Raw genomic sequence first — 14,151 nt, forward strand, 5'->3', positions numbered from 1 at the left:
ACCTTTAAAAGAGAAGTAATGCTTACCTTAGACGGTTTGTGAGATATATAAAATCTAATACTGAATAAGCATTGGGACAATGCTAGTAATGAGTATTAATTTGAAAACAGTAAAGCCTGTTTTAATAAGAAAATGAGGATAGAGGAGTCATCAGTTACTCCTTTAATTAATATGCATTATAACAAGCAGAAAAGCAAAGATATACACATAGATTAATCTGGAAAAATATAATGTGAAACTCCTAGAGTTCTTGCCTTAATTGAAATCCTGTAGAATTATCTTTGGCATTCTGTGGAACATCTCCAGCTAAGTGTTCCTGTGTTTGTTTTTCTTTTATTGTGGTAAGAACACTTAACACAAGATCTTCCCTCCATATATATATATATATATATATATATATATATATATATATATTTGTTTTTTTGTTTTGTTTTGTTTTTTGAGACAGTGTCTCACTCTGTCACCCAGACTGGAGTGCAGTGGCATGATTTCGGCTCACTGCAGCCTCCACCTCCCAGGTTCAAGCGATTCTCCTGCCTCAGCCTCCTGAGTAGCTGAGACTACAGGTGCGAGCCACCACACCTGGCTAAGTTTTGTATTTTTAGCAGAGATGGGATTTCACCATGTTGGCCAGGATGGTCTTGATCTCCTGACCTCATGATCCACCCGGCTCAGCCTCCCAAAGTGCTGGGATTATGAGCCACCACACCCAGCCCCTCCATAAATGTTTAAGTATACAATACATTGTGGTTGACTATAGTGGCAATATTGTACAGAAGATCTGTAGAATTTATTCATCTTGTTTAGCTGAAGCTTTATGCCCCTTGATTACTAACTACCCAGTTCTCCTCCCCACAGGTCCTGCTGATTACCATTCCACTCTGATTCTATGAATTTGACTCTTTTAGATACCTCATATAAGTGGAATCAAGCAGGGATCAGCAAACCTTTTCTGTAAAGGGCCAGATAGGAACTATTTTAGGCTTTGTGCCTGAGAGGCAAAATCACCAATATTTGTATAACAAACAAATTTCCACAAATTTTCATGATGAAATTCAAAATAATTGAGTCCAACTTTTTGTACATAAGTCTACTGATGAGAGTAGCTGAGTTCTTTTTATTGGGATGGTTAATGTTTTCCTTAATTATTGGTCAAACATAATATTCCCTATCATCAAATTGATTGCTAATGTTCATCTGTAAAAGCCATTCCTAGAGCTTATGGGCTGTACACAACCAGGTGGCAGGCCTGATTTGGCACACAGCTGTGGTTTGCTGACCCTGATCTTAAAGGATTAAGAAAGCAGGAGAGCTCTGAGACATTCTGATCAAATTAACATGCTAGCAAGTAACAGCTTAACTAGCCTCAGGCTAATTTTGAGTTATGAAGTGAGAAGTATAGCTGTAATAGTGTCTGAACATATTTGGATGTAGAGTGCAATTGGAAACAAAATTTGGGAATATGCATGGGTTCCTGATTTCTAAAAGAAGGTTCTTGGATCTACAACTGAATTTCCTTTCACTTTTTACACTTGCATGAGCTTCCTGCAAAGAGGCCAGACAGGGTTGACTAATGCTTTCCTATTTGAGGATTCCCAGATATTGTGGCTATTTTAGCAGAAGAGAGAAAATGCATCAAAGGCAGTGCCAAGTGATGCTCATCTCAGTTCTTCTCTAGAAGTACATGCTAGCCTGGAAGGGAAATTGACAATAAGAATGGAAATTAACTTTGCCTTTTGTATATGCCTAATGTGAAAACAATAGGAAAAGGTGAAGGGAAATCCACAGATATTCCCCAGATCCCTTTCCTATAGTTTTTAAAGATCCAAAATTGAGTTATTTGGTAAATACTAGTTTAGGTAAAAGTTAGAATGGAGAGGTGTACAGAAGTCTTAATAGTGATAAGATGCTTATATCCTCCTGCCATGCAATGATGAACATCTTATGATCCTGGGATGGATAGAGAGAGTGTCATTTACCTGCTGCTGTGGGACATTCTAAAAGTTAGGTAGAATGGAGAAATAAGGTCAATAAATGGAATCCGAATGTGTCACCACCCAAGACAAAAATACTTGGGTTTTTGAACTAAGTCAGCACTGTGGAGAGTCAGAAGGAGGAAGACAGAGAGCAATAGTTGAAGAAAGTCAGATGACATGTGGTAGATTTGGTGTTGCCTTACGAAGACCTGCATTTCAGTGCAATTGAATGGTGATTGCCAGACACATTATTTTGTAGGACTCAGGATACCGACCAGCTCTGGCAACTTTGCCATATTCTGGTGATGGGGTAGAGAAAATAACCTGACATAACAGGGAGGCTATGGAAAAGGAGACAATAGGGGAAAATGTGGTATTTCAGAGGAAATACAAATAATCTGTAAATCAATTATGAATTTGAGTTCAGTGAAGGCATTCAAGTTTCCAGCTGAGCATTAAGGATCCAATGCAGAATGGGAAAGGATGGGGACCTCAATTTTAAGAGTACAAAGGAACTATAGTAGAAAACCCAGATCCAGAGGTGATTTATGGAAAGTTCAGTCTGAGCATGATGCAAGACCATATTTTACCCCTGAAGCCTCAGAGGCAGGCTGAGGCAGCTATCTAAAGACGGTTGACAGCCCCGACCACCCACGTGCTGAATGGGGATGGACATGCTGATGAGGAGTACAAGAGACAGATTATTATGGATTACACAAATATCTAAAATAGTTTTGATGTTCTTCATAAGCTAGCTAAAACTATGGACCCTTGTGAAAAGAGGCAATGTTTGGCTTACCCTGCCACAGATTTACCTGGCTGGTATATTATATCTTGAGTAGAAAATAATATTTTTCCATTTAATTAAATCACTAATTTTTATAATTCAATTTTTGTCTCTTCCCTGAAAAGCAAACTTAATCTCAACTTAGCAGCATTAGTTCTTAATTATGTAGGAGAACAGTACACTTCCACTGATGAAGAACAAAGCAACTAATCTTTACTATATTTGCTTTTCTCTTTATATCATTAATTGAGGGCCCACTAAATACCAGGTGATATACTTGGGTTGTAAAGATAAATATGACATGATTTCTGAATAAAATAGCTTTAGAAATTTTGTTAATTATGATATGATCACTACTAGCGAAGAGATACATAAAATTGGTGCAGAGGCACAGAGGGAATAGTAGCTACTTATTTTTTTCTTTCTGATAGTGTTCAACAATGGCTTCTTGGCAATTCAAATCACGTTTTAGACCATAAGTGTACTAAAATAATGTATGATGCATCTTTATTTTTAAAAAATGTATCTGTCTCTAAAACAAAAATCTGATTTTTCCTCTGTAAAACAACAAGCAGAATACATAACCTTCTTGGTTATATAACAAACTCTGGTGATATTTATCTATTTGAATTAAGTGCAAAAATTCCTGCTGGGCATTTACTATCACAGAGTGCATCAGCTTCCATGGCCTGAGAACTGTTCCTGTTCAAATCAGCTTGATGAGGGGTGAAATAGGACAGGGAAAAATCCTTAAACATCCACTTGAAAAATGTGACAAGGAAGGTAAGGACAAACTTTTGTAGTGACTGTGAGTCTAAGGATTTAAGAATAGAGTATTTTTAACCACTTTGATTGGTTTGTATTAAAATAGAATAATTGTCAAAGGATCTAGTTACCATGGTAACTTACTATATTTTAAGAGCATGTAACTAAAGTCACTCTTATAAGACCAGAAAATATTAAACACAATACAACAGGCATTTTTTTTTCCTTTTTAACATTAACTTTTACTACACAAAAATAATATAAAATTGAGTTTTGGGTGCCGGGAGGAAATGAGAAAAAGAGAGCACATTATAACATACTTGTTTCCCTTTTTATGAAGTTTACATTCTTAAAACATTTTTTTCTGTCGTATAGCAAACTAACAAAACCTATTTAAGAATCAGGTACACACATTTCTCATGTAAAAGAGTTGACCTTGTAAATATGCTACAGACATATGTGTGTGTGTGTGTGTGTATATATATATATATATACAGTGCTTATATATATAGAATATATATCATATATAAGCAAAGAATTGTGCTGTTTTATCTGCAATGTGTGTAAATATATATATATTTATATTTTACTATGCACACTGTATATAAAACAGTTAGCACAATTCTTTCCCAGAGTAAGCCTTCGGTATACATGAATGTCAATAATTCTCTGCTTGCCCGATCTCCTTTTTCTTCTGACTTCTCTCTTTCTCTTTGTCCATTATTCACTTTCTTTCATTATATCTTTGTGTACTTTTTGTTTTGTAGTTCCCCATATTGCCTCTTAATTTCTTTTTTGTTTGCTTCCTTGTTTTCCTTTAAATACTTCTGCTTTTCTTAACTAGTTAAAAAATAAGATTAAGTATGAGAGACTAGCATGAAACTAGTGCTAGGATAACTCGATGGTCATAAAGCAGCATATTGTTAAAACAGCATATTTGAGCAGCATTTGATTCTGGATGAGGTGAGGTATAGGAGATATTGGGGAGATAGATAAGAGAAAGGGATGGTAGGGTGAAATTAGTTCAAAGGAGAAAGGTAAAGGTTATTTAAGGGATGGGAAAGAGACTGCCTGGCATCACTCAGGGTAGAAGTTTCTGTTTTCCCATCTAAGCCAGGCAGCTTAAGACAATCCCTGCTACCAAAATAGTGGAAGGATTTAGCATGAGGCTTTATTAGAGTAAGACAGAATCTTACAATGTTACGTATGTCATTTCATGAAGTGCATACCCTAGTGCAACAAAAGTTAGAAACAGAAATAGATATACAGTTGGTAAAAATAATTGAAATATAAAAGATATGCACTGGCAGCCTCTTTCTGCCAGATCAGACATTCTCATTGCTTAGCTTAACTTTCTCTGTATTCAAATTGTACTGGCTCAGAAAACTAGGTAGTTTAAAAACCCAGACTACAAGTTGTCTGTTCCCATGCATAGGAAGGAAAACTGTCCACCATGAACCTTTGTAGAATATAACATTTTTTTTCCTCTTTAGTGGTGGTAGTTTGATGGCAAATGGCTTAAATTATCCTATTGTTTTACCATGGATAGAGTTGTTTGGGGGGTGTAGCTCAGATCTATAACAGGATCGTTTGGGGGAGCTTGCTGGCTTCTTCCATGCCCTGCAAAGCCCCAGAGAGCCAGGGGTCATTGTGACCTAAATGCAGGATGGACTGTAGTGAGATACAGCATGCCTGGTATCCAGCTTTTCATCCATAATGCCAGTCACTCCCAAACAAGGGGAACCAATCAATTGATGCATGCATTCTCTAGCAGGTCATTCCAGGTAAGCTACATTTGAGGTGTTTTCCTGTATGAAGTTAGTTGAATCTTTTGATTTCCACCTTCCTGTTTGTATCTTCATTTATTTAGGTGGCTTTGTTTTTGACGTTTTGCCACTGTCACTGTCTAAATGATACTTCACAACTCCCTATATTGGCATGCATTTGGTAGAGAAGAACTCAAGCAAAATCACAGAAAAGGAATATCTCCTAAGCAGAATGATAAATTATAAATATTTAATTTGTACACATATATTTAAATCTGTAAATATGCTACAGAGCATAATTAATTTATTGACATAACTGCTGAACTATTGTATAGTAAGTTGATGAGATAGTGATACAAGTATTGTTAATTAGCATGTAATGCATTAAAGACAACCATATCCAACTTGTTAATAGTTAATTGGAGAGCTAATTATAAAGAAGCTCCATTAAAAATTCCCTTTTTGGGTATGTTCGGGCTCTCTTCTCATATTATGAAAAAGTTACCATGAGTTGCATTTTTTATCAACAGAGAAAATGAAAATAAAATTTATATGGTGATTGTACAATATGTTCTCAAAATCATAAAAGCCAATGGGTTGTGATCTGGAGAAACTAATGTTGCCCAATTCCTTTCTTAGGCAAGATTACACAGAAATATCATGGTGCTTATCCAGCTATGCCATTTTAGGTAAAGATATTATACAAGTGTTTGGAGAAATTTTCTGTATTTATTACTTATATATAGTTTCTTTAGGAAAACTATAATTCCTTTGAAAGATACTAAGATAATTTTTCTCCTTGAATTTACATGGTAGTCTTTAAAATTCTTTAAGTTTATGGGTTAGATTTTATCAAGGACTAGTAGGATAACTATCCCTGAGTGCTATGGATGTTAAATAAGAAAAAAACAACAAAATTTACACTCCTTTATAGATATAATTAAATGAATCAGAATATTTGTTGAATCTTATATGACATCAGGTTTTATAGGAATTCTTAATAATTTCATTTTTCTGGTTTTGAGAATGTTCCTAATGCAAACCATTGTTCCTTAAAGTGGTTAAAAGTCTCATAATGTACAGTATTGCACTGAAGAATCTTAGAAGAAATGTAAAATATTCAGTTTTCTCTTTCAAGAATATTAACTTTATTTTTTATTATGAAGCCTACAGGATTTTATTGGAAATTTTATTTTTTTAAGAATTAACTTTTAATTGTATAAGAATTTTTAGGAAAAAATCCAATACTAGAGAAATGACAAAGAAGCAAAAACCTATCCCAAAAGCCATTTACCCCCAAAAAGTAATTAGTAACATTCTGTAAATGTCATTACAGAAACTTTCCTCTATACAAATAAAATGAATGGAATGAGTGGACCTGGGTAATGTCTCTTTAACTTTTAGTACTTCTGGGCCTTTCTGGCTCAGAGCAGCCGTTTCCCTGAAGTCACAGGCAGATTATTGCTTCCCTGCTTTTTCATCCCGCCTTCCCCTCTGGCTGTTTCCACCTTGGGGGTCTATGGCAACTTCACCCTAGATGTCAGATAGAAGATAATAGGATAGTTTACACTATAATCCATTGTTCCTGCCCTTTTGGAGTGATCTAGATTTCTGTGGAGAAATTTTCATGTATTTTCTCTTCATCCGCTGAATACATCTTCAAGGAATCAAATTTAGTAATTTCAAATCAACCTAATCTTCCATATGAAGTATTTATTGGGTGTCTATTATGTGTTAGGCATTGTTGTAGGGACTTGGAGATACATCAGTAAATTAAGCAGACAACAATTCTTGCTCCATTGGAGTTTAAAATTTAAAAGGGGAGATGGACATTAAACAATAACCATAATAAATCAGTAAATTATATAGCATTTTAGAAAGTGATAACTACTGTGAGAAAAGAAAGGTGGACTGGCATGAAGGGGATTTGAGTGCTAAGGCAGGGGTGGGGATAAGTGCTATTTTCAGTAGAATAATTGTGGAAAAGGTGATACTTGAACAAAGATTTTAAGGCCAGGGAGTTGGCCATGTGACTGTCTTTGGGAAAAACATTCTATCCAGTAAAACCACCAGGGAAAAGTTTCCAAAGCAAGACCATGCCTGATATATTCAAGGAAGCTTGTGTGGCTGTAACGTAGGGAGCAAGGGAAGGGCACTAGGAGATGAAAACAAAAAGGCAGCAAGAGTCTGTTCACTGACTGTTGCAGTCCGTGCAAAACTTTAACTTTTAGGCCGGGCACAGTGGCTCACGCCTTTAATCCCAGCACTTTTGGAGGCCGAGGCAGGCGGATCACAAGGTCAGGAAATCGAGACCATCTTGGCTAACACGGTGAAACCTCATCTCTACTAAAAATACAAAAACTTAACCAGGCATGGTGGCGGGCACCTGTAGTCTCAGCTACTCGGGAGGCTGAGGCAGGAGAATGGCATGAACTCAGGAGGCGGAGCTTGCAGTGAGCCGAGATCGAGATCGCACCACTGCACCCCAGCCTGGGCGACAGAGCAAGACTCTGTCTCAAACAAAACAAAACAAAAACAAAAACAAAAACCTTTAACTTTTCTTTGAGTTAAATAGGAGACTACTTCAGACTGTTAAATAGAACAACACATGACCTGAATTACATTTTTAAAGATCATTCTAATATTTGTGTTGAAAATAGCCTGCAGGATTGCAAGGGCAGAAAGAGAGAAAATTACAAGGCTATTGAAATAATCTGGGATGAAAGATGACACAGTGGCTTGGACCAGAAAGGTAACAGTGGAGGTAGTGAAAAGTGGCTGGTTGCTGGATATGTGTTGAAGGTACAACAAGGCTTCCTGAGAGGTTGGAGTCCAAGGTGAATTCAAGTTTTGTGACCTGAGCATTTTCAGGTGCCTCCATTAAGATGGGGAAGGCTGCATGTGGGACAGGCATGGACATTAATCAGGAGTTCAGGTTTTAACAGGGGGAGATTGAGTTGCTTATTAGACATCCAAATAGATATCTTGAATAAGCAATTGTATAAACAATTTAAGAGCTTGTGGCAGAGATCTGAAAGGGAGATATAAATTTGGTTGCCACTGGCAAATGGGTACTCTTTATTTAAAGCCATAAAACTAATGAGATCACTAAGAGAGATAGAGCAGAGAGTCAAAGATTGAGTCTGGAGCCTTCAGCATTAGGAGAATGAGTACCTGCCCCACACACATCTATTGGTTTTTGAATATCTTAAAAAATATTATATTTTTCCTTTTATCTATTACATTCCAATATTCCTTCTTTGATAATATGTATATATAAGGGATATAAATGTGCTATTCACAGCACCTAATAGAAATGCTCATGTTAGACTCAAGCCCAAATGTTTTACACTCTATTGCACTTAAAGTATCCTATGGTATCTTTTTTGTATATATCATTTTATAGATGGAATTAGGAATCTATCTGTACTTAAAAATGTGTTATCTGTCACGTTATTTCTATCTCTGACCTTTTTCTTCTCTCCTTACATGTTCAACGTAAGTGAGTCCATCATTTTGTTTTCAGTATATTTCTAAAGATTCAGTGAATTTCCAAAGATTATCTTAAAACAGATCTTTATAATGTAAAATCTTGCATGTCTGTTGCCTCTGTGTATTTAGATGTGAGCCTCAACTGTTCAAATTGAAGAGGAGAGAAATACAGTTTCTTAAGTCACGTAAGTATGCGTATTATAAAAAAATTTGCATGAAAGATTTTGATTTTATTGGTATTCAAAGTGTTTATTGTTTTAGAAATGACATTATAATGAACCAAATATTTTATCAGGACTTTGTGGGGCATAATTATTTTTAAAAGTATGTATTGTGATGAGTAACATACATGCATCAAAATAATGTAATGAACCAGATTGTAATGGATATGTAATTGAAATGATTATTTGAATTTACTTTACACATGTGTGTGTGTATAAAAGCTTCTGTGAGGATGCTGTTGTCTATTGCTTTGCTCCTCCCCTCAAAGTGATGAACAGCATTGCAGATTTTGGCAATAGTTTATTTACTGAGTATCATCATGAAGAAGAGTAATATGTTTTGTAAGATATTTTTTAAAACCTTTTTAATTTGAAAGGTTTTTAGTCACAGAGAATTTGTACAATTAGTAATTGGAATTCTTGTGTACCCAGATTCTTCAGATGTTAATATTTTACCAATTTATTCTTTCTTTCTTACTCTGTAATTGTTTTATCAAAACATTGGTAGTAATTTGTATACATGATGCCCCTTTAACTCTTAACTATGTTTGTGTACATTTTCCATAGAATAAGGACTTTCACTTACATATAACAAGAATACACTTACCAAGATTAAGAAATTAACACTTCCTGGGTGCAGAGGTTTATGCTTGCAATCCCAGCACTTTGGGAGGCCAAAGCGGGAAGATCGCTTGAGCTCAGGAGTTCAAGACCAGCCTGGCCGACATGGTGAAATCATGTCTCCACTGAAAATACAAAAATTATCCAGATGTGGTGGCTCACTCTTGTAATCCTAGCTATTTGGGAGGCTGAAGCATGGGAATTACTTGAGTCTGGGAGGCGGAGGTTGCAATGAGCCAAGATTGTGCCACTATACTCCAGACTGAGTGACAGAGTGAGATCCTGTCAAAAAAAGAAACAAGCAAACAAGCAAACAAACAAAAACACTTGGTCAGGCACGATGGCTCACTCCTGTAATCCCAGCACTTTGGGAAGCTGAGGCGAGAGGATGTCTTGAGCCCAGGAGTTCAAGACCAGCCTGGGCAATACAGTGAAATCTCATCTCTATTTTAATAAAATAAAAAAAACTAAAGAAGAATTGATCACTTATACAATGCTATTATGTAGTCCATAGACCTTTGTCAAATTTCACCAATTATCTCATGTTTAGTCACTAGCCACACATCATTTACTTTCATTAAATGACAAACCTTGTTTATAAAATGTCACATCAACTAGTGCCGGTGTTTTGTTACAGAATTGTGATAGTTGGCATAGTTAGCAAATGACATTGTGTGTGTAACCTCTCTGTGATCAGCAGCATGAGAGTTCTTACTGCTTGAATCTCCTTAGTAACCAATTGATTTAAATATTAGTTATGCACTGATTCCCATTATGCTAGGAATCTAGCAATAGAATTCACAAGTAATTCATCTATGGAAGCAGTAGTCATCTATAAACCTCAGCTGCAAAAATTTGTGCTGGTTGTGCACACCTCCTTTTTAGTGCTACAATATTGCACATATTTTCTATTGTAATAAACTTTATAAAGTTACTTTATTTTTCCAGTTAAATATTTGACACTATCCAGTTCAAAGACGCCTACAGATGAAATGTCCCAAAATGTCTCCTCTTTTTTTTATTAAAAAATTAAGTACACATATACATTGAGTTTACACAAAGCATATATGAATGAATGAAGAGAAAACATGTTCCTGAGAAAGGATGGCAGTTTTGTTATGTGGAAAAAGGTGTGGTATATGTTTACATTTTAGTGCATCTACCTCTGTCCTCATTGGTCACTGATGAATTAAGTCAGAATACTAGGATTACCTATTGTCTGCCTTTGATCCACTAATATAGTCCCCTTTTCTTTAAGATTTATTTAGATTAATGTTTTTAATCTGAGCAGTTAGCACTGTAATGTGATTGATAATTATTTGATTCAAATATAATTTTAAAAATATACATCGTGGAATAGTATGCAACCATAGAACAGAACAAGATCATGTCTTTTGCGGGAGCATGCGTAGAGCTGGAGGCTACTATCCTTAGCAGATTACCACAGGAACAGAAAACCAAATACTGCATTTTCTCACTTATTAGCGGGAGCTAAATGTTGAGAACTCATAAACACAAACAAGGGAACAATACGCTGGCGTCTACTTTAGGGTGGAGGGCGAGAGGAGGGAGAGGAGCAGAAAAAGTAACTACTGGGTCCTAGGCTTAATACCTGGGTCATGGAATAATCTGGACAACAAACCCTCAAGACATGAGTTTACCTGTGTAACAAACCTGCACATGTACCCCTGAACCTAAAAAAAGAGTTAAAATGTTAACCATATAAAAATCCTAGAAGAACATTCATTTATGAATTAAATTTGAATACATGGAAAATTACACATATATTTAATTTGTTTTACTAAATTAACTCTTAAAATAAAACTTTGCCTTTTATGTCTGGGCATATATTTAGCACTTTTGGAAAAGGTATTATTAACTAGACTAGGGTATAGTGTTACATTTACTTAATTTGCCATGATATAAAATTCCTCAATTACTACAGTACACATGTTGCATACCAGGCAAAACTCGGTGGATCTCCAGCAAGTATTACACAAATGTTACCCATACCAATATAAAAATATTTTATTCATTGTACTCGTGGTTATTGTATTGGAAGTTTCCCCACTCTCACCCACACACACCAATTGCTCTTAAGCAAAATGAGTTGAATTTGGCCCAGCAAGATTACAGAATTACCTTGCCCATGACTGAAGTTAAAATGCTATTAGTGGAACTGAAATAAAATTGGAGACAGCAAAAAATAAGTCGTTTTTAAACTTTTGAATAATTTTGTAGTCAGAAATGGTGACCCATATAACTTGGGATTTTTTACATTATTTATAATGTAAGCATAATATTAAAAGATACTTGGAAATATACTTTCAAAAATACTTTCTGCTAAATAAAGAGATTAAGACTGAGTTGTCTATTCATTGATTTCATTTATGTTGAATACTTAATATTTAGAAAATACAAGCAAGTTGTTATTGTTTCCACTTCAAATCTGAACAAGGTATTTCTACCATCCTCTTTCAAGCTACTGGTTTAGTTTAATTGATAAGCATTCTGAGATTTTTAAGAGAAACTCTTGAGAAAACATGGCATTTTCAGTTGTATTTCTATGAGTCAGGATTTGTCACTACTTTGCAACCAAAATGGAGTCCACACATAATTTGTCTATAGAGACAGCAGTCATCTATAAACCTCAGCTGCAAAATTTTATTGTTAAAATACATGTAATTCAATTTATTGGATATATGTACTGTAATTTTGAACTTACAAACATTAATATATGCTATTAAAATGCCACTTTTAGTGGAGATTTAGGGGACCAAATAAAGGTTTCTGCTGTTAAAACAGTTTGATAACTGCTTGGTGGTTTGAATTTCTCAGAAATAAAAGAAGTACAGATCTATAGGGTGCTTTTATAAGCTGAAAGCATCTTCAGCATTTGCATGAATGTGTTGCAATTGCAGATAAAAAAGAAGCTTGTCCTTGCTTCCCACACTTTCCTAAATAGTTCCAAATAATCCTGTTCTTTAAGGTATCAGTCATCTGAATTATCTCACTGCTGTCTTTCCCAGTGGTTACAGTTGGGCCTGGAGTCAGATGAGCATGTGCAGCCTGCTTAGGGCTGGGAGAAAGTGTTGGCTGCTTACTAGCAATGGCATTGTGAGTTTGTTCCCTGGAGGAAGATTGCGAAAAGATGGGTGAAGTAAAATACAGAGAAATAAAATTGGTATGAAGGAAAATGGCGAAGTCAGGAGCAGACGAGACCACTCCAAGGACAGAGAAGGTACCTGGGCTCCTGAGAAAACAGAAAGGAGTAGCTCAGTATGGCTCTTAGCATTTTGTGAAATTTCTGACAGGCAACTTTGAGGCCGTTTCTATGCCATAAAGAGAAAAACTGATGCAGGTTCTCATGAATATTTTCTTTTGAAGAATACTAGGTTTTTAAAATCATGGTATTGGCAAAACAAAGCAATAGTAAATATTATTTTATAATAATATTTTTCCTGGAAGATTAAAAATATTTTAAATTAATATCAAATATTTAAAATAACAACAACAAAGAAACCAAAGCCAAGAAGCAATGCCCATTTATATTCCAAAGGATTTTAATATAGATTTTATTCTGAAATTTACAGGAATACTATTAAATAATATTTGAATAGTCATCTAAGACTTTAGTGGATTTATATGTTATCTTCAGGAAAAATTTTGCTATGGATGGGAAGAGGGTGAATAATGGAAAACAATCTCTCGGGTGTTATACTGATTACTGGGTGACAAAATTATCTGTACACCAAACCCCTGAGACATGCAATTTCCCCATGTAACAGACCTGCACATGTGCCCCTTGAACCTGAAATAGAACTTGAAAAGAAAAAAAAATTGCTGTCTTTGTCAGTAAAAAGGGTGTAGGAAGAGCATTTTGAGCCATGAGATTCTTGTATTATTCATTGGTTAATGAGTATCTAAATTATCAGTTGTGTATAATGTAATTGGATGTTGTGAAGAGCACGGTATGAATATTAAGGTTTTTTTTCTTTTTTCTTTTTTTTGGATGAGTAGTTAACATGTGTAATGGTAGAGATGACTGAGTCATTTTTAGAGCCTATTGTGTTTTATATTATAGGTTCTTGCTGTTTCAAAATCCCTTTTTGGTTGAAATTCATGACTGGCACTTTTAAAGCCCGAGAGTACGGCTGCCTTCCAGAGGCTCATACCTGGGTAGAGCTTGCCATGTTCCGTGTTTATTTTGAAACCAATTTACTTTTGGTGAACCTAACATGGCTTCTTATTTTGATGGCTCATTAGACTGAAAAGATAGCAGTAACAGTGTTTTATTTTACTTTATTTATTTATTTTTTAAATTGAGCCAAGCACATTTACACACTCCATTTTTTGTTCTTGGAGAGCCTCCCTTCAGACCAGGACACAAATTCTCAGCAGGGTCATTGCAGAGGCCCCTGAAGAACCTCTTATCTGTTTGCACACAGCAGCTAGATTGTACTTTTTTTAATTCAAATCTAAAAATGTCTCTTTCCTCTTTAACATGATTTTCGGGCTTGGTC

General features: G+C 35.4%; 1 protein-coding gene across 3 annotated transcripts in view; it reads left to right on the forward strand.

The window, feature by feature from the left end:
* PRR16 (proline rich 16) overlaps window positions 1-14,151 on the forward strand; it is a 209,463-nt gene that overhangs the window by 57,774 nt on the left and 137,538 nt on the right. Inside the window, exon 1 of one of the 3 annotated variants that reach the window (XM_025388353.1) lies at window positions 5,214-5,312. The exons of the other annotated variants lie outside the window; for them this stretch is intronic. The gene's annotated coding sequence lies outside the window, so the exon portion shown is untranslated. Of the gene's footprint in view, window positions 1-5,213; window positions 5,313-14,151 lie in introns of those variants that run through there. 3 annotated transcript variants of the gene reach the window in all.

Source organism: Theropithecus gelada, chromosome 6, assembly GCF_003255815.1.
Source record: "Theropithecus gelada isolate Dixy chromosome 6, Tgel_1.0, whole genome shotgun sequence".
Taxonomy (NCBI): domain Eukaryota; kingdom Metazoa; phylum Chordata; class Mammalia; order Primates; family Cercopithecidae; genus Theropithecus; species Theropithecus gelada.